Below are 16,678 nucleotides of genomic sequence, written 5' to 3'. Positions count from 1 at the left end.
AGCAAATTCTTTCTAAAACATTGTGAGAACATTCATCTCTTTCGCGAGCAGATGTCTACAGTCCTTCGGTGGGTAGCCAAGGTGGATCAGCTAAAAAGCAGACACAGATGCAGACCTCAAGAGTGAGCTGGGATGCATGGCATCTTCTATTTTAAGGCTCATGTTGATCTCTGGTAAATAACAATTGTTCTAACAAATGAAATATGGTAAATATTGGTAAATGAGGGAAGAGTTCCAAATTATTTTTTCTTACACATGCAAATATGTTAGTACTGCAAACTTCTGTCATGTTCACTTTCAACTTTTTAAAATTGTTTTGTTTCTCTTTTCTCTTTTTGCATGCTCCCATCCTGTATTTTGCATAAGAATCACTTATTCAGTGAGGAGAAGACAGGGGAGACTGATGAACCTCCATTAAAATGGAAAACATAATCCCTGAATGCTTCATGTTAAGCACAGTGAGAAATTTGTTTTCTGATGAGAAATAAAACAGGCCCTTGAACTTAAAAGTCAATGACAAAAAAAAAAAAAAAGATTTATTGTAGTAAAAGAAAGTTATTCAGGAGTCAATAATTTTTCAAAAGGATTAACAGAACATATACAGTATAACCCACAATGAGATTGAATGAGTATGGGAAGCACAATTTGCATGCTATTTAGATTCAACAGATAGTTACACTGTTGATATCTAAAGTGCTGCTCTTGTGACAGTAAAGGTAGAGGTCCCATATATCCCCTGAAAATTAATGCAGTTCAGAGAAAACGGTAAAATTGCAATCCTTTAGGTATCTAGTGGAGTTTGAACTATACAAAAAGGATGGTCCTTTGGATGACTAAATTTCTTTTTTATCATCAGGTCACAGGGGTTGGCTGAAAAAGGCATCAAGGTAACTTTTTGAATCCAGATCTATCTACCTCTTGGAACCAGCCAGGAATTCACTGCAAAATGGAAAACAGTAGGTAAGCATGAAAGCTGAAGTAATTTGTCACTGTTATCTTTTCATCAGATGAGCATTTCTCTGTTTGAACAAATACACATTACAGTACATGAAAACAAAAAATGTTTCCAATAGCAGAGCTTCTATAGGATTTTATGTACTGAAATTTCAGAAAACTTTCAGTATAAAGGTTTTGGTGCACAAAGAGTAATATTAATTTTGCTTCCAAATGACAAACAGATGAATAACTCCATGCTAAACACAATTTTAAGTACCTTATACTAGTCAGGTTTGTATTTTTCAGTGTTTCAGAAAGCAGGAGATGCACTTAAATTATTAATTTCTCATCATATAAAGTTAAAAAAGCCCAAGCAATTCAGCTGAAAACCAGTTCACCTGATGAATAATAACAACTGTTTTTAACCTAGATTTCCACTTACAAACCTAACATTGATTCTGAAATAACCTGATTTCTTTCCATCGCATACATCATTACCAATAATAATGGTTCTTCAGACCCTCAGCTAGTCTACTGCAACCTCATTGTCTTGTATTTATGCTGTCAACAGCACCTGTATCACCAGTCTGGGCTTCCTTTTTGATCACATTGAGGATTAATTGACCAAAATTTAGCATATAGTTCTATATATGGTATATGCCCCATACTAACTGCTATGGCTCGGCAGGGTAAACAAGATTAAAGAGCTATATAGTCCTTTTTCCTCCCCCACTGTGTATCAGGAAAACATACAGTTACAAATGAAATACAAAATCCCTCTACCATGAATAACAAGAAGTAGAAAAGAAGCTTCTTTGTGTTTGTACTGATCAGACAATGTACAAGATTCTAAAATATACTCAGATGTTTTTTTAAAATCTGATAAAGAGGATGGGAATCTAGGAAGCATCAGTATTAGAGGGAATAAAGGATTATGTGGGTTTTCTCTTGTTTTCCTCTTCTACATGATTAATTAAAGGAAGACAAATATCTATCGTATTTTGACACTAGTGTCAGGTGTGACTGCTGTTACACTGATACAACAGTCTATTGAAATGCAGAAAAAAGCTCTAAGTAGAACTAGAGTTTATAACAAATCAAAGACACTGTTTGTACCAAATGCCTATGTGAACTATCCAAATTTGCAGAAAGAGAGAAAGGGGGGTTGTCTGATTAATCTTTTGCCTGCCGTTGCTAGTGGCTATTGGAGTTAAAAAGGAGATGGGTTCACTTAAGAGTAACAGCAAGCACAGAGAATAAGGGAAAAGAACTGGAACAGACAGTCTATCTGGGAAAGAAAAAGCCAACAGAAAGGATCCTAGAGGATCTTCACTGGGTTGTTGAGTCTTCAAAGAAGAGAAGGAACTTATAGAGGAGCAAAGGAGATGCTTTTGGAGAAAGGATAGATGTTACAATGTGAAGGAAGCCTCAGGAAAGTGCAGGAGGAAAAGGGTAGAATTCAGATACAAAAGCAGCTACACAGAAGCTAAAATAATGAGAGGAGAGAGAAGCTGCAGAAATGCACAGTGACTCCCCCTTTTTTGTTTCTATGTTCACAAAAGCAATGTGGAAAGTCAGTTTGCTTTAGAAAAAATAAAGGCCTAGTCCAGTCTAATAGCCCTTACTCATCTCATATGGCATTTCACACAGTGCAAGCTTCTTTTTTGTCATGGCCCTCCAAAGTTAAGTAGTGCTAGTATTCAAGCTTTGGGGTAGAAGCTCAGCACTGAAGAGGACCATTCCTCTTCCAGTCCTTTTAAGACCTCTTGACCAGCAAAAATCTTTTTGGCATGCTTTAAGTTCTTTCAGGATTCATGATCACCCTCCAGAAAAAGTAGGATGCAAGAAGCTCAATCCAGGGGCTGGAGACAGTGTCCTCTACTTCTTGAGACATTCGCTGCTTACAAGCGTGGGAAAGTATACATACTTCCATGGATGATGCTCTCCTGCCCATCAGGGAAAGACTGAGAAGACTGTTTTTGGCTTACTGTGACACAGTCCAAGCATGGAGCAATCCCAAACCAGTCTGCAAAGGGGCTACACCAGTGCCATAAGGAAACCCTCACCAAAGAGCAATCACAGAATGACAGATGGATAGATGGATCTGTAGCTGGGCAATATCTACACTAGAAGCAAGAAGCTCTCAACAGTTTTTTTTCCCTTTTAGATTTTGAATAAAGATAATGCAAAAATTAATGTCTGCTGAAGTGGAGGCAAGGAGAACTGCAAGAAAGATGATGATTTGGTATAATGAGGTTATAAACTAATTTAAAACACAGACAACAATATATCTGCAGTGCAAGAAAGTTATATAATCATTTTGTCAATTGCCTTCATCAAATACAAAGAAATTTAGTCCCTACCAAGAGAATGTATTGCTGTAAGTCCCCTTGCTGATTTAGGACGGTAGTGTTTACCTTTCTTTATAAGCCATCAGAGAAACAACTGTATATTTTGTAAATACAGTGGGGACATGGATTAATTTCAAACCTATCACATAATCTGATGAGATTTCCCATGAGATCTCCTTGTGGTTTGCAACACTGTGAGCTATTATTTCCATATTTATTGGAAATAACTTCTGAGCCAAGTTAAGGCTCAGTATTCCCACTGAGAGTTTTCATGAAGGGAATGAAATTAACTCTTATCATCACTGTATATATTGAGGGTCTTTCTGGCGTTCTCAGCATACACCCCCAAAAACACTGAATTCAACAACAATATCATTTGAGGTCTCCTAAAGGAGCTTCCTAAATTTCAGCCTAGATTCCCCACCACATACACTGAACACAACTCAGATTTCACCTGCATTTATGTATGCTTAATGCAACTCCATCATTTTCAGTGGATTAGCTCCTGGATCTGTGATATGGCAGAAGTACTCAAGGTCCTTTTAAGATACAGGCCTTAATAAAAAGGAGCAAGAAACTGGGATGTTTATTACCATAGCCTAGAAGATGAACAAGAAGCTTTATTTTTTTTTTCTTACAATTAAATACATTCACTCAAATCAGGTACTTACATAATGTAAGTTGCTGAAGCTCTATTATGGAGTTATTTATCTATTTTCAGTGAAGCAATCAGTGTTCCCAGATGATGGTTGTTACCAGGTATGGACAGATCCCTTTGTGCTTCGCTATGATGGTGGCAGTGCTGGCGTCTTTGGATGTTTTGAAGGCTTGACTATATTATAATATTTTTTAGATTTCCAAGCCATTCTCCTACAAACTTTTAGCCATTACTTCTATTCTATTTTTGTAAGTAAACTTTCTCCATTTTTAGTTGACATGTTTCTTTTACCTGATGCTTGTAACACTGCAATTTGTCACCATGGAAACAACTGCTTGGTCACTACAGCTTATGTCACTGAATGAATCAAGTAAGAAAATCACGGAAATGATAAAAAAAATTACATCTAAACAAATGCAGTAATAACTGGGAACAACTGGGAAAGGAATTCAATAGAATATATGGATTAATTTCAGTTTTCAAAATTGCATTTTTTTAATTTTTTTTTTTTTTTACTTTTTGTGTTTCTCTGTCGGTGGTAGCAACTGAGTAAAATCCAGTAAATTGGGTTTTAGCAAGCCCATATCATACCCAACATCACATTTCACAATGAGATTGTTTGTAGCTTCAAACCCATCTCTGCCAAAATTTTCACGGGAAGTGGAGGCACGGCAGACTTCTCCCGAAGGGCCTGCTGAGATCTGATTTGTCCACTTAATTAGCGCTTAACCATTCTGTCCCAAAAGGCGGAACATGCAGCTGTCTGCAAAGAGTTTGCCATTGCCTAGCAGCTTAAAATACTATGTGACTCTCTGTCTAGCTCCATTTTCCTGACAGAAATAACCGTAGGCCAGAAATCTCTTCAGCTGGACTATTGTTCCCTACCCATGTCAATGCTACAGCAATGTCTGTTTTATGGGTCAAGGTTGATTCTCATCCAGGAATCCGTAAAGCTTTTGGGGGAAAAACCTTAGAAAAGGAAAGCAAAACTATTTCATAATCTGGTGCAGACTTTTGTAGATTTACCCATAATTATTTTCAAGTATAAATGCAGGATAACTGCATTTTCATTTAAATACTGTATTTCTGTATTTAAGAAGAATGTAGATAAGAACATTTTAGATTTCAGCTAACTTAAAAATTTCTTACGTATTTCTTATTTACCCTGATAGCTACTGGATACACACAGCTAAAAATGTCATTCCCAGGTGATTCTAACTTTAGAAATAAAAATCAATCACATTTACCATATTACCTAAGTGTTTTAAAGCTTTATAGTTTTAATCACATTTTGTATGAAAACATAACCTCAACTTTATTTCTTAAATAATATAATTGATGTTGGTTTAGAAGCAGCCACTTACATCACTATCATAGGAGATATCTCCTGGGGATTAAACTTCAGCAGACATGCTCACAGAAATGAAGCACCTCTTTTATAGCCTTACTAATTAAGTGTAATTAATTTACTAGTGGCCTGAAATTGCAGGTATTAAAAGAAGAGTAATAAAATCCCACAGTGTTTTTGCTTTATATGTAATAAACGCTACAATCATGCTTTCCTTTTAGGGAAAACACAGAGGAAATAACATCAGGTGACAGTGAAGTTCTTCGCAGCAGGTCAATTGAGATTGTCAGGATTCATTAGCATGTGTGTGACTGGTAAATAATTGAGTTAATTTTAGGTTGAGTGACATATTTAGAAAACTACGAAGCACCTTATTTTGTGAATTTAATTAACCTTTGCTCTTCCTCAGATAGTTCAGCATACATCTGCAATATTAAGTTGGAAATGACTCTTTACTGTGCAGCTGTGACAAACAACAGCGGTTTTCAAACTTCCAAAACCATCAGCTGTTTTAACTGTTGGCTTTAAGCAAGGAGTTCAGCACAAATAAAGAAGCATAATTAGAGTGAATGAAAAAAAAAAAAAAAACGCTGAAAAACAAGAAACCTAAAGAGGAGTCTTTTTTAACTAAAGTTTTAACCAGGTTTATGTTGAAATCTCTTTCTTTATTGTTTCTAAATACAAGTGTAGTAAGAGGATTTCTCTGGAAACTTTAAAAAATAGCTCCTTTTCGTAAAGTAGTCAGTTGTCCTAAGCTTCTTTGCTACATTCTGTTAGCCCAATAAAATCATGTTACAAGAGTAAAAATTGCAATGAATGTGGATCTTTCAGCTGTGGCTTCTGAAAGAGGCTGTTTTTAAGGGCAGAAAAAGAACTATTTCAAAGTTCAGCATTGTTGGGAAATAAGTCACAATTCCTAGCCAAAGTGAACTGATTGTTAATTTATTTTTCATCAGATCTCTTCTGACCTCTTAGCACAGTTTCTCTTCATTTCAGCATGACATTGTATGAGCAATGGATTTGATAATGAAAATTACAATATTTAGGTAAAGCGGTGAGCTTTTCTATATAAAATTTAAGCTGTCAATATACACATTTGCAAAAAGGGTAGTTACTGTTCAATTTCATATTTTGAATATGAAAACAAATTGCATGTGGATTACTGGCAGCTACAGCTTGGGCTCTGACACTTAACTGTTTGTTATTAATATGCAAAGCAATTAATGTAATTATAAATATGGAAAAAATATCAACACTATTTAGTTACTGGGAGGTAAAATACTTTGTCAGCTGTAATACAATACAAATTGCTGCAAAGTGTTTAATACAATTATAATATGCATATATTCAAAGCACTACAGTTTATATTCTAGGTCTGTCCTCTTGGGATCAATTTATGATACTCTATGTTCAGTACCTTGTCTTTACAAAATATTGTTACTTAGTTCTTGTGTTGCTACATTTGGCTACCACACACTTTTGTGTGTGAAAGATTACAGACCCAGTCACTGCACAATGAATAGTAATGCACATTGCTCGGTTACACTGGGGCAAGGAGCAGAATGCACAATTATCATCCATACAGAAACTACAGCATCTGAGTGTGCACTTGTCTATCCAATCCTACAACAGTTTCCTCAAACAAGCAAAGTAAAAAGGCGTAACAGAATCAATAGCAGATCATCTCCCCTTCTTTACTGTTTGCATTGGTTTCCTGACTGCTCATATTGGAAAAAAAACACACACAAAAAAAACCCACTCTAACTCGAACATTTACCATCTTCACAGTATGCATGCATCATGAATAGTGACATGCAAGAACTTTTTAATGAGGGTTGGGGAGGTGCCAAGAAATAATTCGTGTAGGTGACAGCCAGTTAAGTGAGTTCTGTAGGGTGAACAACATCCATTCACATCCTTAGGACGCTGTCCCTTTATTATGCACCCCAAAGACATTAAGCACTATAAGCAGAAAGACTATCTTCACTTGCTTTCATTTGGCATTAGATTTGTGTTTAGAACTGCTGGTATTATAATGGTAAACAATATTAAACAAGACTATTTCTAAGCTCCTTATTGGTGCTTTAATTTTTACGTCTGACAGTTCTGTAACAGGTTACTAACATCCTCGATTTATAACCCAGGATGTTACCTGGAAACATAGGGCATGTTTAGCAAAGTGACTCACCTAAAATTGTTCCAGTGAATCAGGCGGAGGCATCGCTTCCAGATTCCCCTGTACCAAAGTGTTGTACTTGTAATTACCAATTGTAAACACACATTTTCTAGCACTGCAAAGGGAGACGAACAGTGGCAGCACCAAGCCAGTTTGGAAAAGGCAAATGTTTTAATGTGCAACTTCTTTGTGTAACTTTGATAAATAGAAGGGACAACACTGCAGAGATGCACATTACTACGTACAGCACACTGCATAGATGAGGAAGCACAGGGCAAATTAAAAAGAAACTGGGAACTGCTAAAAACTGACACCTTCTCTAACCAAACCAAACTGCTAATGTCCAGAGGTATTGGCTAGTGCACAGTCTTGCTTTGTTTCCCAGCTGCTTCGGGACTCTGATCCAAAGCTCAATGAAAATGGCAGAATCCTTTTCGGATGAAGCCTGAAGTAAGAACAAGAACGGACAAAACATCTGTGTGTGGCCCTTAAGGCTGGGGGCTGGCCGGGGGCTGTTACAGCCCTAGTTTTTTGCTGGAGCTGGCTCAAGGCTGCTCTCATGTCCTCCCTGCAGGCCACAGCCCTGAGGAGCTTGCACATCGGTTACAGCCTGCTGTTTTATCTGTATTCCCCTCTCTCATCTGAGCAGAGCTCCCTTGCTCAGATGCTCCAGCAATGAGCTGCTTAAGGAAACTCGTTCATGCTTGGCACTATCCGGTGGAGCTTGCAAACCTTCTGTCCAGAAAAATAAAAGGGAGGAAAATGCCAGCCAGTACCTCCAGAGGAGCCTTGCGAGTGGCACCTGCAGGATGCTCGGCCGCCTTCCCTGCTGCTGCGTGGGGCCAGGCAGCACCTTGTCGTGGCATGGGTGACCCAGCCAGAGGGTTAGGCACCTGGAGGGGACAACTTCAGCACCACGGGAGGTTAGGTACAGCTAGGGGCCTCTGCCTCCCCGCTCGGTGAGCGCTGACCCATTATGCGAGAGCAGTGCCCGCGCAGCAGTGCCGAAGGGCCCCGGCCTCTCCCCTTGCTCTGTGCCCTGTGCCTGGGTACTGCCGAGCAGCAGCTCCAAGCACTTTCCAGCCAGCTGCATTTGCGTGCCCAGACGTGGCATGGGAGAGAGGCTTCGATGTTTTGCCATACGAACGGACGAGGCACAAGCCTTACGGTTAAACTTCACAGCTTCTGCCTGTTTGTCACAATTTGACACCAGTTTCTGCATTTAGTGTTTCAGATTAGTTAGGAAATAAATTGGAACATGCCAGTTATTTCTCCAAGGTTTCAGAACACAGACTTTGCAGGTCTTCTGCTGTTTCACATAGGCTGCTGCAGATGGAAGACAGATAGTTGTCCGCCAACATTTAAAGAGGACCAGATTTTTTGTTTAGAGTTTTTAGTTGATTAGCACTCCCAGTCACACAATCAGCCAGACCAATCCTTCCCTCAGTAACAAATACATACATGAATGAGCAAGAGAGAGCACAGCCTATACAGGATTCGCATGCACAGAGATGTCTGCAATGCATTGGGACTGCCTCGACATTTAGTTTTGGAGAGAAAGGAGCCAACAACTTCTAACTGGGTGTGGAGAACTCCAGAACTCACTTAACTTCCAGCCAAAGAGAGCTCATTTATTAAAAGGGAAAGAAAATAAAGTTGTCCAGTAGCCATTTCAGCTAACATCAGCTGGGGAGATTTGCTATTTCTGAGCCCTTCCAATCCAAACATCTGAGGGAAGTTGCAGAATTGGTGCATCCTTTTGCTAAATCAGCCATGCTCTTTCCTGAACTGATGGCTGCCAATTTAGACTTACCTCATATCCCCCAGCTTCCTCCTGCCACAGAGATACAGTCATTCCCTGCCGTCATACCTGATCTTTCACAAAAGTTTCCGCACCTTCCGGGCTCGTCACAAAAACTCTGCCAGCATAAGCCAAAGCCAGCTTGACACAACAGATTTAGCTTTTCTCTCTGAGGCTCACATATGCCACAAAGATTGCAGCTCATCATCATGCTTTTCAAATGTTGCTGAGCATGCTCAAGCAGGATAGCACTTTTGCAAACAGGACAGCACTGCTGCTTTCTTCTTCTTGCCCCTCCCCCCTTCCCCCAAGCAAAAGCTTGCTTCAGGCAAGTCTGCTTGAGTGTCTGTTTGAGGTTAAGTTCACAATTCACGCTCAATGAGCTGTTTGTTTTGTGTTGTGTTCAAAAATTGTACAGGTACGTTGCTGTCTTTTCCTGGGGTCTCTGGAATTTCCAAAGAAGGAAGCTACCTCCCCCCCAGCATCCTCTGAGCTGCAGTCTGAATACTTCAGAGCTTAAAGATTTCCTCCTTATGCAGAAGGGTGGTGTCATTGGGTGGTGCTTGGATGACTGACGGTGTGCATGCAGGCAGAAATTCCCAGGAGCAACGGAAAGTAAACCATGCCATAAAAGTCATACAGTGCTTGCTGATCTTCTCCTACTGCATGACATCTTGGGAAAATTTCATGGAGAAAACTACTGCAGACTACTGACAGGCATTGGGAAGTGCCCTGAGGAAAGCAGGGAAACATGCCTCCCCATGGAAAAAGGTACGGATGGAGGCAGAGGAGAGGACAGACGGTTGTTTCCCTCCCAGACCGGGAATGCGTAGTCACAAGTGAACCAAGGCCACCTGCCCTACTAATAGCAACAGTTTCCTGCTCAAAATAAGAAGCAGATTCACACATTTATTCTCCAGTTGGGTTCAGACATAAGCTGCAACACAGATGTTCACAGGGCAAAAAGGGGATGTCCAGCAGAGCCGGCCACAAAAGAAAATTTACAGGAATGACAGCAAGTTTCCTTTTACAGAAGGGTCTCCAGAGAGGTGGTAAAAAGGAAAGCTCATTCTGCTACGTTTTTTTTCTGAAGCTCCTCCTTGTAGAAGATCCCCCTGCTGCCAACCTCCAGAGACTCAAAATGAACTAAAAAAGAGGAAGAAAAAACAAAAGACACGGGAAGGCAAAATAAAGGAGCAAAAGAGAAAACAAAATAGATCAAATGAGATAGAAGAAACACATCAAAAAGGGGGAATAGATGAAAAGGAGACAAGTAAAGGCACATCATCAGATTTGATAAAAATGAAGTAAACACAATCAGAAACACTTCTGAGATCTGCAAACAGCCTGAAAGCACCATTAGACATAGGATCGTCTAATGGACACAGGCCTGGACACTCATTAGTAGTATTGTCATACATGAAGTGATCCAGGCAAGTATCTGACTCCGTACATAAAATGAAGACAATGGTCCTCCTCCAGTTTCTGTTAAACATCTTGGGACCTACAGATGAAATACACTATAGAAATACCTTGCATTCTAATTCTCACAAAGCGACCAACTTACTGCCAAATCCTTTCTTTCTGTAGGTGTCCCCTCTGCCAAGAACTGGCCCTAGATTTTATTGTGTAGGAACATTTCAGTCTCCACCACTATAAATCTCTTCTGAGTTTCTCACACAGATCAAATTAAGTTCGGTCATCACATCCATCCATATGAGTAACCTGCTCCTCTTTAGAGTGAAAATGCAAAGATTATCTAGTGCTGTAAATTCTTCAGAAAGAATAAAACCTTCTAAATCTTTTCTTGTTTCCCTTTCCCCATTGCTAGTAGCTCAGCAGCATTTCAAGCATTTGATAAGGTGTGACCCAACTTTTAAAAAACAAATCACCTAAAAATTTCTGTGTTATATGCAAGAACGTATTTCTGAAAGTGGCTGCATATTTTCTGAAAATGTTCCAAGTGAGATGTCAGCTTCACTGAAATACTTGAGAAAGTTTCCAGGAACTTTGGTGTGCCCAAGTTTTCACCCTTTATGGTCCTTTTCTTCCAGTATTTACTCACATTCATACCTTCACTCCCTTTAGCAGTTGCAAAGAAAAATCAAATGAAACTCTGAGGAAAAGTGGATTAAAACATAGCCTTAAATACAGGAGCATCAAGAGTAGAGCTATTTCTTCATCCAATTCAAAGACTTTACTTTCAAAACTTGTTACTTGCTCATGGAGACTCATCTTTTTGTTCAGTCTGAAGTTAAATTTGTCGGTTTGGCTACACATTTCTCTCTGAGTAATGGTGAGCATCACACACTACCCAATTTCTGCCATACAAATACCACATGTGCTATTGAGAATTCAGCCCACAAAGATCTATCATACTGTCCCATTCATGGCAGCTGAGATTTATCAAAAGCTTTAAGAAGTTCAACATTAAGCTGCCAGCAAAACTTACACGCACTCCAAATCATCTAACACAAAATATGAATTTATCTAATACACATACCTATTTATTGCAGATATTTTCCAAGTTTTGAGAAACATATAACCAAGAATTGCTTCAGGTTCAGAGTCCAAGATCTGCAAAGGAGATAATATATTTTTTTAAAAGTCACTAAAAGTAAATGGCTTAAGCACATAAAAGAAAAGGAAAGGAAAAAAAATCACTGTGCAAAATTACTATTTGGAAATGCGTTTACAAGCTAGTTCTTCCACAGCTGTGCATCACACGAGACATGTTGTGGGTGATAAAAATGATGAACTGGTATGATAATTTACAGGATATTAGATCTAAGATACATATAATATTGTACAGTTTCTTAGGCAACTTCCACATAGGAGTTTAAAATTAGCACAAAACTGCTTCTGAAAACACATCATAATTCTGAATAGCAATTTTGCTACAACCATCTATAATGAAGGAACAAAGCCAACATATTCAATATGCAAAACTGCCAGTGGCATAGCAAAAAATAAAAATGTATAGGAAACTGCAAAACCCCCTATGTATGTCTAAGCAATATTCTGCCTCTAATTTACAGCAAAACAGTGGCACAAATAAGGGAACCACATGAAAAATCAAGGACATCATTACGTGCATTACCGCTTCATTATCCAAAAAAATGCTAAACATGACAGTCCTGCTACAGATGTAAAATTCTAGGTGCATTTTCTGTAAGCATATATTCAACACCTAATCGCAATTAGTCCTAGAGTCTATAAATTTTCCTGGCGATTCTGACATAGTGACACAGGAAATAATATATTTGATGAGTCTAATGTGGTTAAGAACGTAAAAAAAAAAGAGGAGGAAAATGCATTGGAAAAAAAAGCAAGAGGCTCAGCAAAACATTGGAAGACATAAAGGAGGAACAAAGAAGAAAAAATAGTTCATGTGTCCGAATGCACTTGGTCTGTTCCATGACCTGTACAATGACTTCTGAGAGAACCACATCAACTTCTGACCATTATGCGTAGATGCTATACAGAGTATTTCTAAGCCATAAGTATCTTTGAATCCTGCAGCAGGAAATACTGTTTCACACAGTGCTGTCAGATAGCTACAGCTCTTTAAAAAAAAAAAAAAGAGCCCATATTGGAAAATGTCTTGCTTCCTTTCCTTCCCCACAATTTTCCCTGAGCTTTTGCCCACAGCTGCATCACTGATACCCACAGCATGATTTCTGGTGTAGGAAAACTGAATCATCCCAGCAGAGTTAGATGAGTCAGTTATAAAACAGCCTACATGCACTATGCATCAACAGTCACCTGGCTGGGAGCACCTATGTGCTCCAGCTGAAGAGCAGGCACTTCTTCTCCAAAGACTCACCAAAGGAGCCCTAGGCTCCCTCTGTTCCTTTCAGTGAGCTGCTAATTTTCAAGCAGAGAGACAAAATGTAAATATCAGCTTGGATAATTATTTCACTGCTCATTTTTTTGTAAGATAACCAGACAGAAAGATAAAGCTCTCTCTGAGAAGCAGAAGCAGCAGAAATTTTGATCCAGCAACTGCATGAGAGATTTTGCCAATTCTTCTTACAAAAGCAACAGTTTGTTGATTTGTATCTGCTGACTACTTTCGTGTGTAAGAACAACAACTACAGAAATCCCTGACTGGTCTTCTCTACATAGTTTCAGGCAATCTGTATAAACACAACAATTTTCAGGATTATTCATTCTATATACTGTGCTGCCATTCCTGCTGTTGATGTCAACTGCAGACAAGCCAGACTCAGAAGTTCAGATTCCACCACAGAGGTATGAACACCACCACTGTATCTCTGCCCTTTGCATCCCCTGTTCCCCAAGAAATTTCCACAATAAGGAATACAGAAATCACAAAGAGAATGCCATTAAAGTTAATGTGAAAATCAGCCATATATCACCTCTAAAAGCAGCAGGAGCTATTTACTAAGTAATGACAATAAGAAACAACTGCAAGATCAGAGAGTGGCCAAAGCTTACCCTTTATTTTCTACAGTACTCTCTCCCATTTTTCTGCTTTTCCTTCTCCATCAGCTATTCTTGTAACATTTCTTTTTCCACACATATTCATCCTCTGCACTTTCCCAACTTACTCATCCCTCTCATCTCTTACGCTCTTTTATGGCTGCATGATTATACCTTTCCTGCAAGATCTCAACAGCTAACCACAAGCACTCATACCACAGCTTAAGAGGAGTTACCACTTGTCAACTGAACCATATTAACCACCTAGATGTATGCAATTCCCCTGCTGCAAGCATCTTCAGTGATGACTAGCAGATTCCAGGGGCTAATCTTTATTTTAAAATTGTCAAATCCAGCAAAATTTCTGTTGCAAAGATAACTTTCAAAACGTGAACTGGGTGTAAAATTCTACCGACGTGATAATGTCGGAAACAATATTGCTCAAAGACACGTCTGAAAGGATTATTAACCTGAGGATTGCTTATAAGATATTTATAGAGAAACATTACAAATTATTGCATGACTGAGATAGCTGTATGACACAAACTTTGCAACAGAAGATAAAGACAGTTTTATGTAAATATATGCACAGATTTGCTGTGCCTAACATCAGCAGCTTCTGTTTTAGAAGCGACCACCTGTAAGAGTATTCCAAAAAGCTCATGGAACTGTTAAAAGAGGCCATGGAAAAGTTTTTAATGGTAGCACTCTTCCTCTGTCTTTAACAACACTGGCTGTCACTTTTACAAACACATCACGCCCTCCACAGTTATCCCATATTCGGCAAACACCAAAAGAAACCCCCAAACCTTCCCACAGTTATTAACATCTGCTTCGCTTACCGATACTGACAAACTCAAGGACAAAGGCATGGTTTAACAGATTGCTCTGTGTAAAGACACAATGCAGTTCACAAAAAAAATTCAGCAAATGCCCCTGTCAGTAAGCCTTATAAAGGACAGCTTAATGAACGTACGCAAATTGCTATAATATATAAAATGTCTGGTACCACTTCAGCAAGTAATGTGCTTATGAAGAAATCTATAGAGAATGGTAAGATACATCAATCTAATTTGTTTTTGAAATGAAGTGATTTGGTTCCTCAAGAAAATTTCAATCTCTTTTTTTAATGCCTTGTGGCATGACAGCAATACATTACATACAATGAACCTTTCCTTTAGACCCTAGAAGACACGATTATTCAATAGAAAAAGCATTCAGCAACAGACAAACTGGAAACACACTGGTACACTTCAGTATTTTCCTTCAGTGTTTTGACACATTGGCATTTATAAAAAATTGTTATTTCTGAGCCTTGCTGCATTTAAATAACCCCTATATTTTTGCAGTTGCTTGATGTGAGGTTGAAGCCAGAGTGTAAGGCAGGCTAATATTTACAGCATGCAGAACTGCTCAGACCTGAAAGCACATCAGAAAACAACATATATCCAGGATGATGACTACTGTTGCTGTTTTCAACTTTATTGATCTAGAGATCAGATCATTTTCTTTTCATCAAGATCATGGAAAAAAATGGCTTCTGAGTTAAAATGACTTCAGTGAAAAAAATGCTTCAAATTTTCTAGAGTTTTGTTTGTTCTTGAAAATTGAAAGGTTTTCTACCACGTTATTTTTTTTTCAAAAAAAATTTTTCAGTGTTTTGGAAAAGAAGATAAAAACAACAAACAAGCAACCCTCCTCCCTTTATGACTTTAAGAAAAAATAAATAGAACTTAACTAAATTTTTACTTTGAAGAAAACACATAGCATAGTAATCTCATCAGAAACTAGCAGGTGCAGAGTTTCTGGATCTTGGCTTTGCTATTTAGGCCTGGACAGGTGTGGAAGAGAAAAAGTAGTATGATGTACTCCTTTATTTCCTTTAAAGACCTTTTCTCTGTCAGAAGAGGCCTAGGTGTATCTGGTCAAGCCTTGCAGCAGAGAGATGGATTAGACCACTGTTAGTGCACTTTTTTTTTTTCTTTCTTTCTTTTTTTAAGTACAGGCAGTACTTACCCTTTGGAAGAAAAGTCATCAGACCATCATGTGTACTAACATAAAAAGATTCCCTTTATAGCCAACTGAAAGTTAAACTAAACTATGAATGCTGGGTTATTATTTTATCCCAGACTGTCTGCTTATTCGCATATATACGAAGGTGAGCTGGGAACCAAAGAGGAAGAGCGAAAGCAGTTTGTTGGGGTTTTTTTGTTTGTTTGTTTGTTTGTTTGACAATTTTTGACCACCTTCTTACACTTTCTGAACTCCCAGGCATCCAGAGACTACGGATACAGAACACAAATTATCTGGTGTCTTCATCTTCCTTTCAGTCTGTTTCTCTAGAGTCTGTGATGGACAAGGTCCAGGGTACAGTTTGCCAGTTCTTTTACATGCTATTTATTAGGCCTAAAAATGTCCAGCTGGAAGACATCCATCACATTCTACAGAATTCAAGTTTTCAGAGGAAATAAAAGGAACACCAGCACTGGGACTGCAAAAGGAAAATAAACAAATGCTCTCTAAGCAATGTTTATTGGGTTCTTCTTTGCTGGTTTATGCTAGAAGAAAAGTCCACGATATGAGTATGGTGAGAATGCTAGCTGATAGTCTTACAGGTACGTTTCCCCCTCCCCAAAACAACAGTCTAATAAATAAACAATTTCACCTCTTATCTTATATCATCCATTACATGTTTCACATTTCTATAGAAGTAATTACTATTACTATCAAAGATGGAGGCAAGTTTTACTCACTGCCTAAGGCAAGATGACTAAATTGGACAGGATTCAGTGCAGAATTTTTAAATTTCTGAATCCCAGGACAACAGTTTCTGCATTAAGAATTAACTAAACTATAAAATAGAAAATCCGGATTAAAGCACAATGTCAGAAATATATTGTGATCTCATTTTAAAGGCATTAAATTGTAAAAACCCTCCCATTCTGTTATGCTGAATATTCAG

The 16,678-nt window shown here is 38.5% G+C and overlaps 1 protein-coding gene across 7 annotated transcripts in view; it reads right to left on the bottom strand.

The window, feature by feature from the left end:
* The window catches only part of ENOX1 (ecto-NOX disulfide-thiol exchanger 1), a 367,098-nt gene that overhangs the window by 281,409 nt on the left and 69,011 nt on the right, over positions 1-16,678 (bottom strand). For all 7 annotated transcript variants that reach the window (XM_067292384.1, XM_067292410.1, XM_067292413.1 and 4 more), the window contains exon 2: positions 11,774-11,847. The gene's annotated coding sequence lies outside the window, so the exon portion shown is untranslated. The remainder of the gene's footprint in view (positions 1-11,773; positions 11,848-16,678) is intronic.

Source organism: Apteryx mantelli, chromosome 1 (genome assembly GCF_036417845.1).
Source record: "Apteryx mantelli isolate bAptMan1 chromosome 1, bAptMan1.hap1, whole genome shotgun sequence".
NCBI classification, from domain to species: Eukaryota; Metazoa; Chordata; class Aves; order Apterygiformes; family Apterygidae; genus Apteryx; species Apteryx mantelli.
This window is presented reverse-complemented; position numbering and strand designations above follow the sequence as displayed.